Genomic DNA, 7,880 nt, shown 5'->3' on the forward strand with positions numbered 1-7,880 from the left:
AACCTTGAGCACCAATGGTGTAACTCGCTCACAATGTCTTCGCAGTGAGTGTACACCCACACTGTTCAGGGTAGAGTATTCCCACAGTTCTCCAGCTGGAGGACACATATCAAAGAAGGACTTGAGGCCTAAGTTATAGGGAGAGACTGGGCGGACTGAGACTATTCCTACGGGGTATTGGAATTGGTTTATTATTGTCACCTGTACCAAGATACAGTGACAAGCTTGTTTTGCATACTGTTCATACAGATCAAATCATTACAAAGTCCCTTGAGATGCTGGTTGTCCAGGATGACAGGAAACCTGTGCGGGAGAGTTTATAAAGTGGAAAAGCCATTGCACTGGGACAGTTCCACTCCCTTGACCTCAGAAGTCCAAGTCCAGTGGAACGAGCAGTTATCACAACTCAGATCTTCCTTAGTTGCAGTTGATGACCTTGACATCTCCTGTGCCTCGTAATGCCCTTCCTTCTCCACGTTGCATTGTAGGACCACCTTCCTGGCTGTTGGATCTCACTGTAAATTTCATCCACCCAGTCTGCTGGAGCTGACTTCGCAGGCTAGGACAGGCTTGTCCTTATCCTACCAGGGACTGAGACCCACCGGCTACTTTCACCTGGTTTAGCCCACCTGTGGAAGCAGTGTAACATGGAAAACCTACAGCACAATACAGACCCTTCGGCCCACAAAGCTGTGCCCAACATGTCCTTATCTTAGAAATTACCTAGGGTTACCCATAGCCCCCTATTTTTCTGAGCTCCATGTACCTGTCCAGGAATCTCTTAAAAGACCGTATCATATCTGCCTCCACCTCCATCGCCGGCAGCCCATTCCACGCACTCACACTTTCTGCTTAAAGAACGACATCTCCTCTGTACCTACTTCCAAGCACCTTAAAACTATGCCCTCTCCTGCTAACCATTTCAGCCCTGGGAAAAAGCCTCTGACTACCCACACAATCAATGCCTCTCATTACCTTGTATACCTCTTATCAGGTCGCCTCTCATCCTCTGTCACTCCAAGGAGAAAGGGCTGAGTTCACTCAACCTATTTTCATAAGGCATGCTCCCCAATCCAGGCAACATCCTTGTAAATCTCCTCTGCACCCTTTCTATGGTTTCCACATCCTTCCTGTAGTGAGGCGACCAGAACTGAGCACAGTACTCCAAGTGGGAACTGACCAGGGTCCTATATAGCTGCAACATTACCTTTCGGCTCCTAATCTCAATCCCACGATTGCTGAAGGCCAATACACCGTATGCTTTCTTAACCATAGAGTCAACCTGCACAGCAGCTTTGAGTGTCCTATGGACTCGGACCCCAAGATCCCTCTGATCCTCCACACTGCCAAGATTTTTACCATTCTACTATATTCTGTCATCATATTTGACCTACCAAAATGAACCACCTCACACTTACCTGGGTTGAACTCCATCTGCCACTTCTCAGCCCAATTTTGCATCCTTATCAATGTCCCAATGTAACCTCTGACACCCCTTGTAAAAATTTCTGTTACCTTGAATAGCTAAGCGAGTAAAAGATTAACTGATTTCCAAAAGGCATGAAGTTAAAGATGACACATTTCTGTAATATTTTAAGCAAGATTACTTTTTTATTTCCATCTTTTATGGTTTCAAAATAACAAAAAAAAAGGGAAAAAGGCCTGAAGCAAAAGTTTGGGCACCCTTCATGATCAGTACTTAGTAACACCCCCTTTGGCAAGTATCACAGCTTGTAAACGCTTCCTGTAGCCAACTAAGGGTCTTTCAATTCTTGTTCGTGGGATTTTCGCCCGTTCTTCCTTGCAAAAGGCTTCTAGTTCTGTGAGATTCTTGGGCCGTCTTGCGTGCACTGCTCTTTTGAGGTCTATCCACAGATTTTTGATGATGTTTAGGTCGGGGGACTGAGGGCTATGGTAAAACCTTCAGCTTGCGCCTCTTGAGGTAGTCCATTGTGGATTTTGAGGAGTGTTTGGGATCATTAGCCTGTTGTAGAAGCCATCCTCTTTTCATCTTCAGCTTTTTTATGGATGGTGTGATGTTTGCTTCCAGGACTTGCTGGTAATTGAATTCATTCTTCCCTCTACCAGTGAAATGTTCCCCGTGCCACTGGCTGCAACACAAGCTCAAAGCATGATTGATCCACCCCCGTGTTTAACAGTTGGAGAGGTGTTCTTTTCATGAAATTCTGCACCCTTTTTCTCCCAACATACCTTTGCTCATTGTGGCCAAAAAGTTCTATTTTAACTTCATCAGTTCACAGGACGTGTTTCCAAACTGCATCAGGCTTGTTTAGATGTTCCTTTGCAAACTTCTGACGCTGAATTTTGTGGTGAAGATGCAGGAAAGGTTTTCTTCTGATGACTCTTCCATGAAGGTCATAGTTGTGCAGGTGTCGCTGCACAGTAGAACAGTGCACCACCACTCCAGAGTCTGCTAAATCTTCCTGAAGGTCTTTTGCAGTCAAATGGCAGTTTTGATTTGCCTTTCTAGCAATCCTATGAGCAGTTCTCTCGAAAGTTTTCTTGGTCTTCCAGACCTCAACTGTTCCTGTTAACTGCCGTTTCTTAATTACATTATGAACTGAGGAAACGGCTACCTGAAAACACTTTGCTGTCTTCTTATAGCCTTCTCCTGCTTTGTGGGCATCATTTATTTTAATTTTCAGAGAGCTAGGCAGCTGCTTAGAGGAGCTCATGGCTGCTGATTGTTGGGACAAGGTTTGAAGAGTCAGGGTATTTATAAAGCTTTGAAATTTGCATCACCTGGCTTTTCCTAACGATGACTGTGAACAAGCTATGGCCCTAACAAGCTAATTAAGGTCTGAGACCTTGGTAAAAGTTATCTGACAGCTCAAATTTCTTGGGGTGCCCAAACTTTGGCATAGTGCTCCTTTCCTTTTTTTTTAACTCTAAAATTGTACAAAACAAAAATAATACACTAATCATGCTTAAAATGTTGAAAAGGATGTTTCATCTTTAACTTTATAACTTTTGAAGATCAGTTCCTCTTCTACTCACTTAACTATTCACAGTAACAGAAATTTTGACCGGGGTGCCCAAACTTTTGCATGCCACTGTACACTACATCTACTGCTCTACCTTCATCAATGTGTTTAGCCACATCCTCGAAGGATTCTGTCAGGCTCGTAAAGCACGACCTGCCTTTGACAAAGCCATGCTGACTATTCCTAATCATATTATGCCTCTCCAAATGTTCATAAATCCTGTCTCTCAGAATCTTCTCCATCAACTTACCAACCACTGAAGTAAGACTCACTGGTCTATAATTTCCAGGGCTATCTCTACTCCCTTTCTTGAATAATGGAACAACATCCACAAACCTCCAATCCTCCGGAACCTCTCCTACCACCATTGATGATACAAGGATCATCGCCAGAGTTCAGCAATCTCCTCCCTCGCCTCCCACAGTAGCCTGGGATACATCCCATCTGGTCCCGGTGACTTATCCAACTTGATGCTTTCCAAAAGCTTAGCACATCCTCTTTCTTAATATCTACATGCTCAAGCTCTTCAGTCTGCTGTAAGTCATTCCTACAATCACCAAGATATTTTTCTGTAGTAAACACTGAAGCAAAGTACTCATTAAGTACCTCTGCTATCTCCTCCGGCTTCATACACACTTTTCCACTGTCACACTTGATTGATCCTATTCTCTTACATCTTATTCTCTTGCTCTTTCCATACTTGTAGAATGCCTTGGGGTTTTCCTTAATCCTGCCTGCAAAGCCCTCTCATGGCCCCTTCTGGCTCTCCGAATCTCATTCTTAAACTCCTTTCTGCTAGCCTTATAATCTTCTAGATCTCTATCATTACCTAGTTTTTTTGAACCTTTTGTAAGCTCTTCTTTTCTTCTTGACTAGGTTTACAACAGCCTTTGTACACCACGGTTCCTGTACCCTACAATCCTTTCCCCGTCTCATTGGAACGTACCTAGGCAGAACTCCACGCAAATATCCCTTGAACATTTGCCACATTTCTTCTGTACGTTTCCCTGAGAACATCTGTTCCCAATTTATGCTTCCAAGTTCCTGCCTGATAGCCTCATATTTCTCTTTACGCCAATTAAACGCTTTCCTAACTTGTCTGTTTCTATCCCTCTCCAATGCTATGGTAAAGGAGATGGAATTGTGATCACTATCTCCAAAATACTCTCCCACTGAGAGATCTGACACCTGACCAGGTTCATTTCCCAATACAAGTACAGCCTCTCCTCTCGTAGGCTTATCTACATATTGTGTCAAGAAACCTTCTTGAACGCACCTAACAAACTCCACCCCATCTAAACCCCTTGGTCCAGGGACATACCAATTGATATTTGGGAAATTAAAATGTCCCATCACAACAACCCTGTTATTATTACACCTTTCCAGAATCTGTCTCCCTATCTGCTCCTCAATGTCCCTGTTACTATTGGGTGGTCTATAAAAAAAACACCCAGTAGAGATATTGGCCCCTTCCTGTTCCTAACTTCCACCCACGGAGAGTTTGCAGACAACCCCTCCATGACTTCCTCCTTTTTCTACAGCCATGACACTATCTCTGATCAACAGTGCCAAACTCCCACCTCTTTTGCCTCCCTCCCTGTCCTTCCTGAAACATCTAAAGCCTGGCGCTCGAAGTAACCATTCCTGCCCCTGAGCCATCCAAGTCTCTGTAATGGCCACATCATAGCTCCAAGTATTGATCCACAGTCTAAGTTCACCTGCTTTGTTCATAATACTCCTTGCATTAAAATAGACACATCTCAAACTATCGCTCTGAGCGTGTCCCTTCTTTATCACCTGCCTGTCCTCCCTCTCACACTGTCTACAAGCTTTCTCTGTTTGTGAGCCAACCACCTCTTCCTGTCTCTTCAGTTTGGTTCCCACCCCCCAGCAATCCTAGTTTAAACTCTCTCCAGTAGCCTTAGCAAACCTTCCCTACAGGATATTGGTCCCCCTGGGATTCAAATGCAATCTGTTCACTCCTGCCCCAAAAGAGATCCCAATGATCGAGAAGTCTGAATCCCTGCCCCTGCTCCAATTCCTCAGCCACACATTTATCCTCCAACTCACTCTATTCCTATATTCACTGTCAAGTGGCACAGGCAGTAATCCCAAGCTGACTACCTTTGTGGTCCTACTTCTCAACTTCCTTCCTAGCTCCCTGTAGTCTACTTTCAGGACCTCCTGCCTATATCATTGGTACCAATATGTATCACGACCTCTGGCTGTTCTCCTTCCCACTCCAGGATATCTTGGACACGATCAGAAACATCTTGGACCCTGGCATCTAGGAGGGAAACTACCATCTTTGCTTCTTTGCTGTGTCCACAGAATCACCTGTCTGACCCCTAAACTATGGAGTCCCCCATGGTATTGTGGGTGTGGCTGCTGTCACATGCAAACAGCTACTTGGAGTCGCACGTGATTTGGGTTTTTTTTGTGCACAAGGGTTAGGTTGGCATTTGATATTCCTCTTGCTGTTTATGCAAATTTTTTTTGTGTAATGGGGGAGTTGTTGATGTTTTTCCTTGATCAGCTTCCATGGGTTTCTTTGTTTTGTGGCTGTCTGGAGAAGACAAATTTCTGAGTTGTATACTGCATGCATCCTTTGAAAATTGTACCTTGGACCTTGAGGAGAGAGCTGAGTGTCCAGTGGGGACTAAAGGTGACTGAGTTTGGACGCAACAAGCCCCCTTCACCAGATGTGCCCTCCCTGACACCTCATGGAAGTAGGTCAAGGGAAAATAACAGAATGTAGAATAAAGTGTAATGTCAACAAAGAAAGCGCAGTGCCGACAGGCAGCTTTGACTGTGATCTCTGTGGCCACGAGGGAATATTCTGTGACCAGCTTGTACGCTTCTCAGAACAGGGCCAGCCAGTGGCTGGCTCAGGAGGTACAACCAGGCTAACCAATTGGTATCCGAACTGGCCCTGTAGCTCTCAAGTATGTGCCACACAGACCTGGTGGGGGAGAAGTGGGTGGTCTACTGGGGCCACAGAGTTACTGAAACAGGCCTTCCACCCCGACACGAATTCATTGACCTTAACCACCTATTTACACAAACCTCAATGTATTCCCCCACGCTACCGCCAACTACTCCCTAGTTTATACCCATCCATATGTTAGGAGGGCAATATTGCAAAGCATCACACTTAGAGCGTCGGAACTCATGATCAAACGGGGACTCTGGAGCAGTGAGGTGGTGGCTTACCCGCTGCGTCCCAGGACCACTGCTTGAACCAACGAGTGGTTCCCAGTCTGGGGTTAAAGGACCCTTTGGTTAACAGTAGGGGTCCACGGAATAAAACCCTTGAAAGAGCATAAGCCTAAACACTGCTATATAGCAACACCTTGCACTACAAGGGACTTTGGTTGATTGAGTTGTTCCCCGACCTTGACAATCTTGCAAATGTTTCGTCACCGTGCTTGGAGATGTCATCTGTGTGCTGTTGATTGTGGCATGGCTGTTATATACTTTTCTATCAGCCGATTTGACATCATTTCGGAAACTCAAGTGCGACGTGAGGAGGAAATCTGTTCACTGATCGGCTGTGTGGTGAACTCTGCATTGTGGTCAGGAATTTCGCCTGCATTGGCTCATAAATACATGTCCACATTTCTGTTTACGGAACTGTTTGCTGAAAACCATGCTTCTACGAATGCCTTTGTATGCCACAGTTCGCCTGTGGCATGCGTGTTCGAATCTGTGCCCCTCTCATCTTCATGGGTAGAGACTAGGGAGAGTGGGTCATGCCACTTTACAGCCAATTGATGTTCATGGATCCTTTTGGGTACTTTTCTCCCAGCAAATGCTTCTCTGCAGCAAATATTACGTCAGCCAAATTTGTTTATGCTACTTTATCTGATGCCATATGCCTGTGGCACGTCTGCAAGGAAGTTTTCCATTGCACCTGTGCATACGTGTTCTTCTGCAGATTACAATAAACTCGACTTTGTCTTTGACCCCTGACGGTGCAGTGCTGACTCAACACTCCCTGTCAAGTCAATGCAGCAATCGCTCAGTCCTGCCCCTGTGACACTGAGGTGCACACCCTCAGTGCTGCCCCGTGACAGTGTGGCACACCCTCAGTGCTGCCCCTGTGGCAGTGTGATACAGCCTCAGTGCTCCCCCTGTGACAGTGTGATACAGCCTCAGTGCTGCCCCTGTGACAGTGTGGCACAGCCTCAGTGCTGCCCCTGTGGCAGTGTGATACAGCCTCAGTGCTCCCCGTGACAGTGTGATACAGCCTCAGTGCTGCCCCTGTGACAGTGTGGCACAGCCTCAGTGCTGCCCCGTGACAGTGTGGCACACCCTCAGTGCCGCCCCTGTGACAGTGTGGCACAGCCTCCGTGCTGCCCCGTGGCAGTGTGGCACAGCCTCCCTGCCCCCCCTGTGGCAGTGTGGCACAGCCTCCGTGCTGCCCCGTGGCAGTGTGGCACAGCCTCCCTGCCCCCCCTGTGGCAGTGTGGCACAGCCTCCGTGCCGCCCCATGGCAGTGTGGCACAGCCTCCCTGCCCCCCCTGTGGCAGTGTGGCACAGCCTCCCTGCCCCCCCTGTGGCAGTGTGGCACAGCCTCCGTGCCGCCCCGTGGCAGTGTGGCACAGCCTCCCTGCCCCCCCATGGCAGTGTGGCACAGCCTCCGTGCCGCCCCGTGGCAGTGTGGCACAGCCTCCCTGCCCCCCCGTGGCAGTGTGGCACAGCCTCCGTCCCCCCCCGTGGCAGTGTGGCACAGCCTCCGTCCCCCCCCGTGGCAGTGTGGCACAGCCTCCGTGCCCCCCCGTGGCAGTGTGGCACAGCCTCCCTGCCCCCCCGTGGCAGTGTGGCACAGCCTCCGTGCCGCCCCGTGGCAGTGTGGCACAGCTTCCGTGCCAC

This window comes from Mobula birostris, chromosome 5, assembly GCF_030028105.1.
Source record: "Mobula birostris isolate sMobBir1 chromosome 5, sMobBir1.hap1, whole genome shotgun sequence".
In the NCBI taxonomy this organism is placed as follows: domain Eukaryota; kingdom Metazoa; phylum Chordata; class Chondrichthyes; order Myliobatiformes; family Myliobatidae; genus Mobula; species Mobula birostris.